Raw genomic sequence first — 15,291 nt, 5'->3', positions numbered from 1 at the left:
ACAGAAATTGCAGGACGGGATGTTCTCCGGGGGTCTGAGGCCCTCCATGCCCCCTGAAGCCCCCTGTGGGGAGGGGAGGGTGGTCTCCTGCTCCATTTACTCCGAAGAGCAGCCCTATAATAGAGTAAGGAAAAAAGTGCCCACAGAGGCTTGGAAGCTGATGAAAGGGGAAGGAAGGAAGGAAGAGGTTGTGGTTGGCGAGGGCAGAAGGGCGGGAGGGGGCCACACTGCTGAGGCAGGCCCCTTGGCCCCGCAGCCAGGCTCCAGGAGAGCTTCCCTTCAGAAGTCTGGGGGCTCTGGAATTCACTGGGCCTCCGGCGTGACTTGATCTGGGGGGGGGGGGGAGAGGAAGTGGCTGGCCCACAGCTGACGGGCAGGGACTCCAGGAGAAGGGGAGCTGCTGGTGCTGGCGGCCCAGAGATAGAGCCCCGTCCCCGGGGGATGGAGCTGTGGTTTCTGTCAAAGGCAGCCTGTTTACAGAAACCGCTTGGATTGGTCTTGTTTCATTTTAAAACAAAACACAACACAACGGCCCGAGCCGCTGGGAAATGGACCTCAGCGCAGAACTATGTGCTGACTTCCCTCCACTGCCGGCCCCAGATGGCCCGGTGCACACGACCCAGCTCTGGCAACCAGGCTTCCAGCCTCGGGGAAATTACCTGGCAGGTCCCAGAGTTCAGCGGACATTCAATCTGCTTCCCACGAGCTGCTCCTGGCCAGGCGGGTCTGTGCCTGTCCCCCTGCCTCCGTTCAAGGTTCCCACTGGGCCACCACACCAGCAAACAGGGGCTCCAGAAAAGTCACCCAGTGGGCCTCCAGCCAGCAGGACCAAGAAGCGGCCCAGAAACCTCTCCCAGGGACAGGGCGGCTGGAAGTAGGGCCTCAGAGATAGACCAAGATCTTGGCAGTCTTCGAGGCTGATCTCCTTTTACAGATGGGGAAACTGAGGCACAGGGAGGCATAACTTATGAAAGGTCACACTGCTCTGATCTCCCTTCTCTGCTGTTCCATCTCCCTCCCTTTCCCCCCTCTCCTTTCCATCCCCCCTCTTCCTCTTTCCTCTCCTCCCCTCCACTCCCTTCAGCTGTGTTCCCCCTTCCTTTTCCCACCCCTCCCCTCTTCTCCCCACTTCTTTCCTCCCTTCCCCTGCCCCCTAACTGATGGACAAAACTCCCTTGACAAAGGCAGACTCCATTAATTGGGACGTATGGACTCCCACTGCATCCTAATACACTCTCAGCTTTAACAGTAAGGAAGCTGTTTCCTCTCCTGAGCTGAAATCGGCCTCTCTAGGGTACATGTCCCCTACTCTTTCTAGCACAGCCTTCTGGGTCCACAAAGGAAGGGTGTGGAGTGAGAATCCTCACACATCTGAATTTGACCGTCCTATGCACCAGTATCCCTGGGATGCTGTGGGAAAGCTGCCACGTGTCTAGTACACTGGAGCGTGCCCAGCTTCATGGGCATGGGCATGGGTAAGCTCTACCCCAGCTGGGTGGGCGGCAGGAATGGGGTGTATCTCTGGAGGGACGTTCTAACTGATCCTGAGCAGTATCAGTCAATCAGTATTTATTAAGCACCTACTGTGTTCTAGGTCCTGGGCCAAGCTCTAGGAATACCAGGATCCCTCCTCCCAAGTTGATCCCAATCTCACATGGAAGACCACAGAGCGCATAAAAAGGCAGAAGAACAATCCCCACCAACATCGGAAGGAACAAAATCGTTCCGAAACGTGGCTCTTCTCAATGGTGAGGTGATTCAGATCAGTTCCAATGGTCTTGTGACAAAGAGAGCCATCACCCAGAGAGAGGACTGTGGCAACTGAGTGTGGATCACAATACAGCATTCTCCCTCTTTTTGTTGTTTGTTTGCATTTTATTTTCTTTCTCATTTTTCCCCTTTTGACCTGATTTTTCTTGTGCAGCAAGATAATTGTATAAATATGTATGAATTTATATTGGATTTAACATGTGCTTTTACCATATTGGATTACATGCCATCTAGGGGAAGAGATGGGAGGAAGGGGAGAAATGGGAACACAAGATTTTTCAAGGGTCAATGTTAAAAAATTATACTTGCATATGCTTTGAAAATTAAAAAAAAAAAACCTTCAACAAAACAACAACAACAACAAAAAAGAATTCCATAACAAGAAGTTGAGAAGTTTGGAGGTGAGAGCACAAGTATCCCCTATCTGTGCAGGTGGGGGGCACAGCCCTAGCAAAGGTTCAGAGATGAAAGATCCTCTATTAAGTGTGAAGACCAGAGCAAAGGCCAGTTTGACTGGAGACTGTGCAGATAAGGAGAAGGAGATCTCTGATCACCGAGTCTGGCTGGGGTTAAGTTGTCCAGAGCTTTGAAAAGCTAGACAGAGGAGAATATTTTTTCCTGGAGGCGTTGGGAGTTGAGCAGGGATGTTCCCTGGATAGATCTGAGCTTTATTTGTCAGCCCTGTGATAGATGAATTGGAGGAAGGAAAGTGGAGTGCTGTTTCAATAATCTAGGTAAGAGGTAATACTTGAACAAATATGGCGCCTGCAAATGGAGGCAATCCCATTCGCGAGATCCTGGGAAGTGAGAAGCGAGGACTAGATATCTGAAAGTTATAAATCGAAGCGCAGGGTAACGACGGTGCTCGGAGAGCCTAGGAATGTGTAGAAGAGGGTAGGGTTTGGGGAGAAACAAAGACTTCCATTTGGAATTGGTTGAGTGAGTTGTCTCTTGGACACCCAATTTGACATTCTCATTAAGCCGTTGGTGATACTGAGCTGAAGTCCATAAAAGAGCCTAGGGCAGGGCTTGTGTACTCAAAGGAGCCGCCCCCATGGAGCCAAACCCACGGGAGATGACGGTTACCGAGACAAAAGGGTCTCAGACACAGCTTTGCAGAACACCTACAATTAAGGCACAAGGAGGCAGCAAAGGGGAGAAATCCTAGAGACAGAAGGAGAGTCCGGAGAGCAGAGAGCATTGGAAGGTGGTCACAAAATCAAATGCAGCTGCTGGCTGCAGAAGGATCAGCCCCCAGGACAGACCACTGGACCGCTATTAAGAGATCACTGGGAATTGTGGAGAGAGTAGTGTCGGGTGAGGGATGAAGCCGGACACCAAGCCCTGAGAAGTGAGTAGAGAGAAGGGAAGGCTGAGGGGGGATCCAGCTTGTTCAGCTGAGAAGAGAAGGAAGGATATAGGGCAAACTCTAAGATGATGGCAGGGTCTGAGGAGGTCCTTTAAAAATAAGATTGGGGCTGATGAGGGTGCATTTGAAGAAAGCATGGAGGAAACTAGGTGGAAGGAAGAGCTTGAAGAATGAAGGGAGAAAGAGGATGGCTTAGAATGGAGAGGGGAGAGAGGTTAGGGATTATATGTACGAGGAAAGGGGCTGGGAGGGAAATCAGAGGCTGGAGGAAGGAGAGCGGGACATGTTTTCAGAAGTTTTCAGGATAAAAAGAAGGGAGAACCTAGCTGTGTGACCTTGAGCAAGTCACTTAACCCCATTTGCCTTAGTAAAAAAAGAAAAAAAGAAAGAAAAAAGAGAGAGAAGGGAGAAGAGGGTCACAGAATAAATGGCCTCAGTTTTCTCCAAAAAGTAAGAGCTGAACTCCTCAGCTAGGTGGGGAGGGAAAGGAATAATGAGTCAAGAAGCATTTATTAAGCACCTACTATGTGTCAGTTACCATGCTAAGCCCTTGGAATACAAAGAAAGACAAATTACAAAGAGCTCTCCAGGAGTTCACAGTCTAATGCAGGAGACAATACACCAACAACTGTACAAATGTCAACAAAGTGGAGAAAATAAAGAGGAGAAGAAGAAGAACAGGAAGGAAGAGCAGGAAAGGGGGCCTAAAGGAAGCCAGGAGAGAGATGAGGATGGAGAGTATTCCAGGAAGGGGCAAGGGCAGGAAACGTGCCTGAAAGTGGGAGATGGGGTAGCTTGTGGGAGGCACAGCCAGGAGGCTCTTGCCACTGGATTACTGAGCAGCAGAAGGGGTGAAAAGTGTAAAAAAAGAGAGGAGAGAACACGTAATGAATAGTTTTCTGTGCCAGACGATTGTACAGTTGATCCTGGAAGCAACAGAGATCCACTGTCACTTAGTGAATATTGGGGTGACAAGATCAGACTTGGGCAGCTAGATGGTGCCGGCGATAGGATGCCAGATCTGGAATCAGGAAGACATGAGTTCAAATCCAGAAAATGTGATCTTGTATAAGTCACTTAACTTCTAATTTACCTCAGTTTCCTCATCTATAAAATGGGGACAGTAAGAGCACCTTCCTGGGTTGTTGTGAGTATCAAATGAGGTGATAATAATGACAATGATGATGGGTGCTTAGCCCAATTCCTGGCACATGTTAACCTCTACATAAGTATTACTTTTTATTATTGTTATTATTGTCATTGTTGTTGTTTAGTTGTCTCAGTGGTACCTGATTCTTTGTGAAACCATTTGGGATTTTGTTGGCCGTCAGACTGGAGTGGTTTGCCATTTCCTTCTCCAGCTCATTTTTACAGATGAGGAAACTGAGATAAACAGGATTACATCCAGGGTCACACAGCTAGAATCTTAGGCTTCCCCATTCCAGATCCGGTACTTTATTTACTATGCTGCCTAGCTGTCCTGTTATTGTCATTATCATTATGAATGCCTTGTATAAATTTGCATTTATTTGATGATGTATATGTACATGTAGCCAGGTTGGATCCTCCCTCCCTCCCATTATAATATAGGCTTTTTGAGGGCAGGGAATCTCATTTCTTTCTTTTGTCCTTGTGGTCCCTGCACCCAGCAAATTGCTTTCCCTAGGGGACAGCCTTTGCTGAATTGAACTGAATAGAATTATTACCTCTATTGTTTTTTGTTTTGGGTTCCCATTAACCTTCCTAAACTCTTGTAAGCTTTGAACCAACCACGACATGCTATGTCATTATTCTGAGCAGATAGTCCGTTGAAATGCCCATTCTTTTTCACAAGAATTGTCGACTGACAGCATTTTTGAATAGAGCCAGGTTCGGTCCCAATTCGGGGACGCCATTGGAGACCTCCTGTTGCCAGTGGTAATGGAAGTTTCATTTGAAGGGCTCCGGGGTGAGAGAGAACATTGCCTTGGAAGACAGCTCAAGACTAATTGCTAAGAACAGTTTGTTCCTACTTGTGTTTCCTCATAAATTTTGCCCTTTGGTCCTGCTTCTGTTATTTAAAGTTGATGGAAAGACAGATGGAAGTTGGGTGGACAAATGACCCAATGACAGATAGACAGATGTGCGTAGATAGGCAATGGATAGATGATCATAATGATAGGTAGATAGATGATCATATGGATGGATAAACAGATGACAGAGAGATGAATGGGTGAATAGATGGATGGATACCCACAGAAGATAAGTAGACAGAAATGTGATAGAGAGAGAATGATGGGCAGATGATAATGAAAAATAAATGGATACAGATGGGTGGTGGGACAGATGATGGAGGAATGGATGGATCAATAAATGATAGAGAAACAAGTAGGCTCCCCCTTCTATAGGACAGCCCTTTCCACACTCCATAAATATTATCAGGAATCTGTATGTTTTGTCTACAAGATGCCAAATATTTGGGGGCTGGAAAACAGGAGGACTTTTCTGTTTTTCTTCCAGTGTTTGGTGACAAACGGAGGCAGGCACAGCCCAAGGGGACCAGGATGGTAAACAGGGCAATTATTGACTCACAGGTCTCTGGCTGAGTCTACAGGAAGGCGCTGCTTCCATCCTTTTGGCTGAATTTGACAAGTAAACCCAGGCAAACAAGGGAACAATTCAGTCAAACCACTGGGTTGCCTGTTTGTTTATTTTCATTATTTTTTTTATAATGGGGCTGACTGGTTGTTTGACGGAAAGAACCAAATAAGCAGGTTGTTAGTCATTCACCAAGTACTTATTAAGTGGCTAATGTGTGCTAGGCACCGGGCTAGGTTGGGGGAGGGGGTTAATAAGAAAAACCTAATCCTACACATAGTAGGATATTTATGCATGGGAATCCAATCTGGTGGGAAAGAGATGCTTAAAGCAACTTGACAGTATAATAATAATAATAATATAAAAAAATAATAATAGCATAAATGCTATCTAGGCCAGTACTGACTATTTCAGCAGTGGATTTTTTATTGTTCAGTCATGTCTGACTCTTTGTGACCTCTTTTGGATTTTTCTCAGCAAAAATACTGGTTTTGCTATTTCCTTCTTTGGGTCATTTTACAAATGAGGAAACTGAGGCAAATGGGGTAAAGTGACTTGTTCAGAGTAGGACATAGCTAGGAAGTAAATGAGGAAGCTTTTGAACTCATCTTGCTGACTCCAGGTCTCTATAGAATGAGTAACCTAGCGGCACTAAGTAATGGATGAGAGTACAGGTCTTTGGCAATCCATTTCAAGGTGCTCTCAGTTTTCTTGACCATAAAATGGCAAAATGGTGGAGAGGATCTGGGTTCAAATTCTAATTTTGCTACTTACTAGTTATGTGATTGAATGCACAACTTCTGTGAACCTCAGTTTCCTGATCTGAAAAATGGAGTTTAAAATACTTGGAGCTACCTTAGAAGGCTGTTTTGAGGAAAGTGCTTTGTAAAATTCAAAGTATTTTGAAAGATATGAGTGATGGTTATATAGGCAACTGCTGATGCAGTGGGTAGAGCATGTAGCCTGGGAAACAGGAAGACCTGAATTCAAATGTCTCCTCTGATGCTTACTAGCAGTGTGATCCTGGATAAGGGCTTGGCACTGTCTGCCTCAGTTTCTTCAACTGTAAAATGGGGATATCAGAGCACATACTTTGCAAGGTTGTTATGAGGATCAAATGAGATGATATGTGTAAAGCACTTAGCACAGGATCTTGCACATAGTAGACACTTAATAAAATTAGTAAAAAGTTTCTTCCTTTTTTCCCTTCACTTTTTTTTACCTTTTCACCTTTCCTTCCTTTCTTCCTTCATTCTCCCCCTCCTTCCTTTTCTTTCTTTCTTTCTTTTTTCTCTTTCTTTCTTTCTTTCTTCTTTCTTTCTCTTTCTTTCTTTCTTTCTTTCTTTCTTTCTTTCTTTCTTTCTTTCTTTCTTTCTTTCTTTCTCTTCCTTCCTTCCTTCCTCCCTCCTTTCCTTTCTTCCTTCCTTCCTTCCTTCCTTCCTTCCTTTCTTCCTTCCTTCCTTCCTTCCTTCCTTCCTTCCTTCCTTCCTTCCTTCCTTCCTTCCTTCCTTCCTTCTTTCTTTCTTCCTTTCTTTCACTGGCCCCACATGACAATATGTCTTAGTCTCATCACTGGGGCATCTCCTTTCCAGGCTGCTTTCCCTAGCAGTGTCCTCCCTTCCCTGCTGCCTCCCCCAATATTTGTCTATTCCTGGGGCTAAAGGAAGATCTAGAATCTGCAGTTCTATCACCTCCACAGAATTCCACCAGGTGTCCAGATTCTTAGCCATGGCTCAGTCAAGAGCAAATACCCAACTCTCTAAACTAATATTTTATTTGTTGGTCTGCTAGCTTTGAAAATGACTTTCATTAATTTCTATCCCTGAAAACCCCAAATGTGTTTTCTTACTGAGTCCTAGGAGCTTCTTTCAGAGAAACAGGGAGTTTAAATAAACAGAGTTTGGAGTCAGGATAGAGGTGGAGCTAAATTCTCCCTCCATCTCTTACTAGCTGTGTGACCTCAGGCAGACCTTGTCTGAAATTCAGCTTCTTTCTCCTTGGACTGCTGAACAGACGGGCACTCTGTTTTACAAAATTACCCTGAATTTATTTTGTAGATATTTCAATCAACAAGCAGCAGAGCGCCTACTTGTGATGGGCATTGTGCCAGCTGATGGACACACAGATACAAAATCTGAAAGGTTTAAAGTTTAAACCTTAGTTTAAGGAGCCTCTTGGAAAGTGTCGCCTGCTCTACAGATTTCAAAAGGAGTAATTGATTGTGAGGGGGCACGATGGGGCTGTGAGGAATGACGGGGCCGGAAAAGCGTGGCAAAACCTCTAAGATTGATGCGGAGTGAAGCGAGCAGAACCAGAAGATCACTGTATACAGGAATATCAGTGTGGGGAGAATGGCCAACTGGGAAAGTTTGGCTACTCTGACCAATGCGATGATCTAAGATCCTTCCCAAGGCTGGAAAAGTTGGATCCAACTCCAGACAGAGAACTGACGAACTCCAAGGGCAAATTGCTGTATGATTTTCTCACTTTCTTTATTTTTCTTGCTTAAAAAAAAATATGGCTGATATGGAAATGTGTTTAGCATGATTTCACATGTATAATTGATATCACATTGCTCGCCTTCTCAATGGGTGGGAGCCAGAGTGGGACAGAGAGAATTTGGAGCTCAAAATGTAAAAAGAAAAGAATGTTTAAAGTAAATAATAAATTAAACTATTAAAATGAAAAAGGGCTAACTCCACTCCCTGCTGGGCTCTCTACCTTCCTGTCTCTGGGATCTAGCCCTTCCTTTCTGCTCAGACTTCCCTCTAGGGGTTGAGGATAAAAGCAAACCAAAACAATCCAAAAAACATTAATGAGGTGCCTACTGTTTGCCAGGTACTGTACTAAGTGTTGGGGATACAAAACGAGGCAAAAGTTAGCATCCTATCCCCTTCAAGAAGCTTAAAACCTAACCAAGGAGACAATATGCTAACAAGTATACACAAAGCAAGCTATGCACATGATAATTGAGAGAGTTAAGAGAGGAAGGCTTCCTGTAGAAGGTGGGACTTTCTTTAAGTCAGCAGTTGGCTTTGGAATAGATGGAAAGGAGAGGGCTCCAGGGAGGGAGTGTGGCCAGAGAGAATGCCTAGAAGCAAGAGATAAAAGGTCTTACTCATAGAAGAGCCGGACTCACTGGGTTGAAGAGCATCTATGATGAGGAAGGTCTGGAGACTGGAAAGGTAGGAGGGGACAGGTTATGAGGGGCTTTGAAAGCCAAACAGCATTTGAAAAAATTAGATCTGGGAGGCAATAGGGAGCCATGGGTATTTATGGAGTAGAAGGGTGACACGGTCAGTCCTGTGCTTTAGGAAAATCCCTTTTGTGACTGAATGGAGGTGTCAGGACAGACTTGAGGCAGAAGTTACTGCAATGGGCCAGGTATGAGGGATGAAGGTGTGCAGCCGGATGGGGAATCAAGGAGCCATACTGCAGAGAGAATTGGTCGGCTTTGGTACCATATTGGCTATGGGGAGACGGGAAGAGTGCAGAGTTTGAGATGACTCTGGGCTCGTGAGCCCAAGGGACTGGGAGAAGGGCAGGGCCTTCGTAGCAAATGGGAAGCTGTAGGGGGAAGGACCATTTGGATTTTAGACATGGGGAGGTTATGATATCTACTGGATATTTAGTTTGAGATCGTTGTGTTCTTTTTCCCAAGCACAGGTGACTTTGGTGATCCTGAGGTGGATGTTTCGAGGGGTCAGCAGGTGGGGGGTCCTCACTTGGGGCCAGCTGAGGTGCCCCCAAAAGTTACCATAGCACTTAGTGAAATAAAAGCCCAACAACAGGAAGGGGCTCTCAGTTCCCAGAAGACGTCTGGAGGGAGACAGCTCAGGGCTAAGGTAAAGATATAACCCTGAGTCGGCAGTTCCACCAAAATGCTTCATTTGGGGAGTACAAGTCTCACCCTCCAGGAAGAAGAAGAATTTACGAGTTCCTGCTTTATATTTAAGTCTTTCTCAATACTTTTGACTCTTCACTTTTTTCTAATATAATTTTTTCTGTAGGAAAGAAACAAATAGCTGTCCTATACCTAATCTCTAGTAGAGGAAAGGCAAGGGAATAAGCATTTATGCAATGCCTACTGTATTCCAGGCACTCTAAGGGCTTTACAAATACATCACTTGCTCCTAATTGAACACTGAGGATCTTTTTCCTCTTCTTTTCGGGGGGCCTTTAGATATGACCTAAGTTTCATACAATTGCCTCTAGAGCTTCCTGGTGAATACAAAAAGATCCAATTCCAGAAAAAGAGAGCGTTTCCTTTCTTTAGGAGCCATGAACCTTCTATTGGTTCAGAGCTCATAAGAACCCCTCAGTGGGAGAGGAAAAAGAGAGTCCCATAAGCCCCTCTTGGGCTGAGCAGTGGGGGTTGGGGGGAGATGGAGGAGTGGATTTCATTGGAACAGGGAACTCCCAGGGAGGAAAATCCTTCAACCCAAGGATATCGGCACCTGCCCTGTCATTTATCATCTTCAAAATATGGGCTGGTTGCCTAGGGGCCCTGAGGGGTTAAATTACAGCCAAGATGTCAGAGGTAAAGTCTGAACTTCTGGGCCTCCTGCGTCTGAAGCTAGCTCTCTGTCCACCATGAAAAGCTGCCTTTAAAACTGAGGTTAATTAATTAAATGTAAATAATCTCAAGCCCGTTTAATTTGTTTATATTAATAATTGCACATTAAACCACTTATAATATCTTTTTAGATGAAAGGCTCTCTAAGTCAGCTTCCCCCCCTCCCCAAATCTTTGTCCCCCTGTCTCTGGTTTTGGGGAGCCCAGCTGGGGGCGGGGGGGAAGGGGGCTACACCTGACACCGGTCACGGAAATCCCAGCCAGGCGTCATCCCACCCGGCCCTGCCCCCGACATCTGACGCACCCGCCCAAAGTTTATTTTTTCATGAGCTGTACAATAGTCGGTGCACAAAAGGTTTTCCTCCATTCGAAACCTGACTTACTCATGCGGAGGCTGCCCGCCAAGGCGTATCTGTGACTTTTTTTTTTCCTGTTTGGGAATTATCTCATGGAAAAGTGATAGAACAAAGCCGGGATTTTTTTCAGGTTAAGTTTTCGTCTTGCTAATTGTTTACGTTCTGCCTCTGAACCCTGAAAAGTCTTATTTCAGAGGGAAAACAAAAACAGGAGTCGGGCTTTCTGATTAGTGAAAACAACTGCCAAACAGCTTCCTCCGGCCCAGCTGGACGGCTCTGGATTCTGCTCCAAGTGAATGGAGCAAAACCAGGCCCGGACCTCCCTGCCTCCCTACCTCCCTCCCTCCCGAGCCCAATAGGCCTAAAAATAGAGCTCTCGAAAACAGGAACAGCCAACCTTGTTTGCTCCGGGCTGCGGACGGGCACATCTTGGCCCTCGCACACTCCAGTGAGCCTTGGCCAGCTGCTAGTGTGCTTCAATAACAAGGCCAGCGGCCTACAGAGCCAGGGGCCAAACCCCGGCCTGGCTGGATCCGCAGGTCCCGCACCCAGGGCAGGGACAGCCCAGCGTCCCCATGAGCAAGGACGGGGAGCAGTGCCCAAGCAGTGCCCCTCCTAGGCGCCAGAAACAGCCCCTCGCTCTGCAGGAATTATGGGAGAGGGAACAGATGCACAAACATCAGCATACAATTTTAAGACATCACTACAAAGTACTTTGTGGGGAGGAGAGGGACCCAGAACTGAGAAGAGAGGGGAGTGGGAGCTTGTCTAGGATGCTAAGGACAGGTGGAGGGGCTCCACTGGGTGCAAAAAACAAGGAGAACCACCACAATCTAAATGACTGTGGGCAAATCATGGGCCCTCTCTGGACCTCCTCCTCCTCAAGGTGTGGGATTAGATGGGCTTTGAGGTCCCTTCTAGTCCTAGCTCTATGACCGTGGGGTCCTGGAGAAAGAGTCTAGCGCTCCATTGGGTGCTGAGTACGGCTTATATTCTGACCAGCGATCTCAAGGGCTGCAGGTGCACCCTGTCTATCCTGTCCTAGGTATTTCTCCTTCCCGGGTGCTTCAGCTTGTGTCCCAGGAGGATCCCTTTCATCCTTGGCCTCTAGAACAGGCCCCAGTCCTGCCTTCCTGGCCGTGGGAAGATCAGACAGGGAGGGCGAGCAAAATTCTTCCCTTTTGCTGTGTCGTTAACCAGTCGTATCCTGGTCCGTCTGTGGGAGCTTCCCTTGAGTTTGTGGGACACGGGACAGACCGAGACGTCCGGCCCGATGCAGAGCTGGGCTCCCCAAGCAGCCTGTGGGATGATCACCAGCCTTACTCAGAACTCCGGCCTCCTTCAGAAGCCCCAGCCAATGCAGGCTCTTGGGGTCACCGTCAGCCTGGCTTTTGGCTCCTCGGCCACTTGCGCTCAGTGGATCGTTAATTAACGCGTGTTGGGCTAAATGATTGATTTGGGGAATTCCTGGCTGTGACAAGTCAAGTTAGCGGACCAGCCGTCCAGTGGGCCTCATCCGCCAGAGGGGATGTAGAGACAGACTTGGGAGAAAACTCAGACCTAAACCAGAGTCCCACCAGGCGCTCAGCCAGGCTTTTCTTTACTACTTCTAGTGATGAGGAACTCACTCCCTGCAGAAGCTTTGTGGCCAGGGACAGGCAGCTCTTAGCATCAGGAAGTTCTGTTTTTCCTTCTATTAAAGCAGAATTTGCCTTCCTGCAGCTTAGCTGGGCTCTCTGGGGCCAAGTGAAACAGGCAGAATCTCCGTGATAGCTGGCACACAGCCGAACACAGCTATCGTGTATCCCATCCCCTCAGCCATCGCTTCTCCTGGCTAAACATGGCCAGCTTTCGACTTCCCCTTGGGTGACCCTGCCTGCGGTGTCCTAGCAGCCCCCAAGAGGCACAAGACCAGATGTTGGAAGGAGAGGCTGGGAGCCTCCCGACGAGAGGGGAGACTGAGGGGGAAGTGGAAGGGAGAGGCTCCTAGGTGGGAGCGGGAAGCCCAGCCCGTACTGAGAGTGGGAAGGGACGTGGGGGACAACATGTCTCCTGCCGTCCAAGAGAGATGGAGAGGGTGGGCAGATCCTCACAGGAATTCCCTTCCTGCAGTCAGAAAGAGCAGCAGGCGTTCTCTGCAGGCTCACAGAGGCTTCTGCTCCCTCCTTTCTTAATCCAGCCTTTCTGAGCCATAAAGCAACTTCATGTACCAGCCTGGGGGGGGAGGGCCAGCCTGGAACAGAACAGAACGTCGGGTGCTCAGCTTCTCCAGGAAGCCTGGCTGAGGAGGCTCTCACTGTGGGAGCCCAGCCACCTGGGGCTAAGGGGATGGGGGAGATAGAGAGAGGCCAGAAAAGGGGGGCAGGCACTGAGACACCCCCAGAATGACCTGTGTGTATAAAGCCTTAAGGAACCCAATAGCCAGTGATGCTAGGGAAGACCAAGAAGGGAGACTGTGCTGGCGACTCCCCGGAGCTCCACCAGCTCCTAGCCCTCTAGTCACATTGTAGCAGCAGCAGCAGCAGCAGCTACTACTATTATTACTGTTACTACTCTTACTGCTACTGTTGCTGTTACTATTATTACTGTTACTACTGCTACTGCTATTACTACTACTGCAATTACTAGTACTGCTATTGCTACTACTATTGCTACTCTACTACTGCCATTATTACTATTACTGCTATTGCAGTTACTACTGCTGCTACTGTTACTGCTGCTATTGCTGCTACTGCTGTTGCTAATACTACTATTGCTATTACTGCTATTACTGTTACTGCTATTATTACTACTCCTATTGCTGCTACTACTCCTACTACTGCTGCTATTACTATTGCTGTTACTACTACTATTACTAGTACTAGTACTACTACTACTACTATTGCTATTACTGCTCTTATTACTGCTGCTACTACTACTGCTATTACTATTACTACTGCTATTATTGCCATTACTGCTATTATTACTACTACTACTACTGCTATTACTACTACTGTTAGTACTACTACTATTATTACAATGACTATTAATACTACTACTACTGTTGCTATTACTTCCATTACAGCTATTATTACTATTACTACTACTACTTCTATTACTGCCATTACTGCTATTATTATTGCTGCTGCTACTACCACTACTACTACTACTATTACTATTACTGCTGCTATTACTACTACACAGCTACACACTACAAGGTGGCACAGTAAACTGAACACTGGGTCTGGAGTCAGAAAGCCTTAACTTCACATCTAGCTTCAGACACTTCCTAGCTGGGTGATCCTGGACAAGTCACATCACCCCATTTGCCTCAGTTTCCCCATCTGTAAAATGAGTTGCAGAAGGAGATGGCCAACCCCTCAGTATCTCTGCCAAGAAAACCCCCCAGTGGGGTCAGGAAGAGTTAGGCAGGACTGAAATGACTGAACAATGTTAAAATACTTAGCAAAGTATTTTAGACATACCATCTCACTTTATCCTAACATTAACCCTGCTATTATTATTCCCAATTTCCGATCAGGAAGCTGAGGCAGACTGGGTGAGGGATCTGCCCAGTAAGTATCTGAACCAGTTTTGAGCTCAGGTCTTCCCACCTGGGGCCTCTCTGGTCCTTTCACTCCATGCTGAAAGGAGAAGCAGAAGGGAGGCACAAGTACTGTGTGTCAATGGGGTCCCCCAAGATAATAGGACCAGGACTGTAACATTTAATCTCAGCTGCCGTACCGGGGACCCTCTGATTAGTTCTGAGAACCTCATTTTAGGAAGGACATGAAAGGGCGTCCCAGGACGGTGACCTGATCCTGAGGGGCCCGGAGGATTACGTAAGGGTTCTGCTGAAAGGCACTGTCAGCTGCTCTTCTCATCTTCCTATTCACATACTTTGGATTCCTACTGCATGCAAGGCCCCAGGAATGGACATGAACAGGGGCGTACACCCCTGCCCCCCAATTCCTCATGTTCTCGGTGACTTAGCCTCCTTGGCAAACCCAGCCTCAGGCTTTCTCCTACGGACAATAAATGGGTACCAGAAGCCTGTGGGTCATCTCGGCAGTAATCACTTACAGGTGCAGCATCTGCACCAGAAAGATGGGGATTGCTGACATTTCTGTCCTGAAAAGGCCATCTTTTGTGCCAGGCAATGCCAAGCACAGTGCCTGGCACATCCTGGTTGCCTTGGAAATGTTTGCCGATTGGTTGATTGATTGATCTCACTCTTTTAATACTGACTGGGAGCCAGGAGACCTGGATTCTTGGCTTCAAACAGCTGTAGCTCAAATTTCCCCTTTCCCCATCATGTCCTGCCCCATCCCCTTCTCTCCTCACGGTTACTTTCCATCTAGATTGTAGAGCTCTCGAATGGATGAGGTTACTTGTTATAAGTGAGAGGAATTTCCACTATAAAACACCCTACAAATGGTTGGCCATGGCTGCCGTGAGAGCACATGGCCTTGATCCCAGATGCCCCTAGGCAGGGGAGGTCGTGAGTTTGGATGTTCTAGGTTGCTGTGAAGAGTCAGGTCCAGACTCAATGTGATGAGACCACAGGAACATGGTGGGGTAGATTGGGGAGGGGCCACCTGGCCACTTAAGGAGGGGCCAACCGGCCCAGGCTGGAAATGGGCAAGTCAAAGCTTCCATGTTGAT

General features: G+C 47.2%; 1 long non-coding RNA gene across 1 annotated transcript; it reads left to right on the top strand.

The window, feature by feature from the left end:
- The first annotated feature begins 579 nt into the window (after positions 1 to 579).
- LOC127560516 (uncharacterized) lies at positions 580 to 1,962 on the top strand. Its single transcript, XR_007953348.1, has 2 exons — positions 580 to 1,475; positions 1,595 to 1,962. It is a non-coding gene; the product is annotated as an uncharacterized LOC127560516 (long non-coding RNA).
- The last annotated feature ends 13,329 nt before the right edge of the window (positions 1,963 to 15,291 follow it).

Source organism: Antechinus flavipes, chromosome 4 (genome assembly GCF_016432865.1).
Source record: "Antechinus flavipes isolate AdamAnt ecotype Samford, QLD, Australia chromosome 4, AdamAnt_v2, whole genome shotgun sequence".
NCBI lineage: Eukaryota > Metazoa > Chordata > Mammalia > Dasyuromorphia > Dasyuridae > Antechinus > Antechinus flavipes.
The sequence above is the reverse complement of the archived record's forward strand: the minus strand, read 5'-3'. Positions and strand labels throughout refer to the sequence as shown.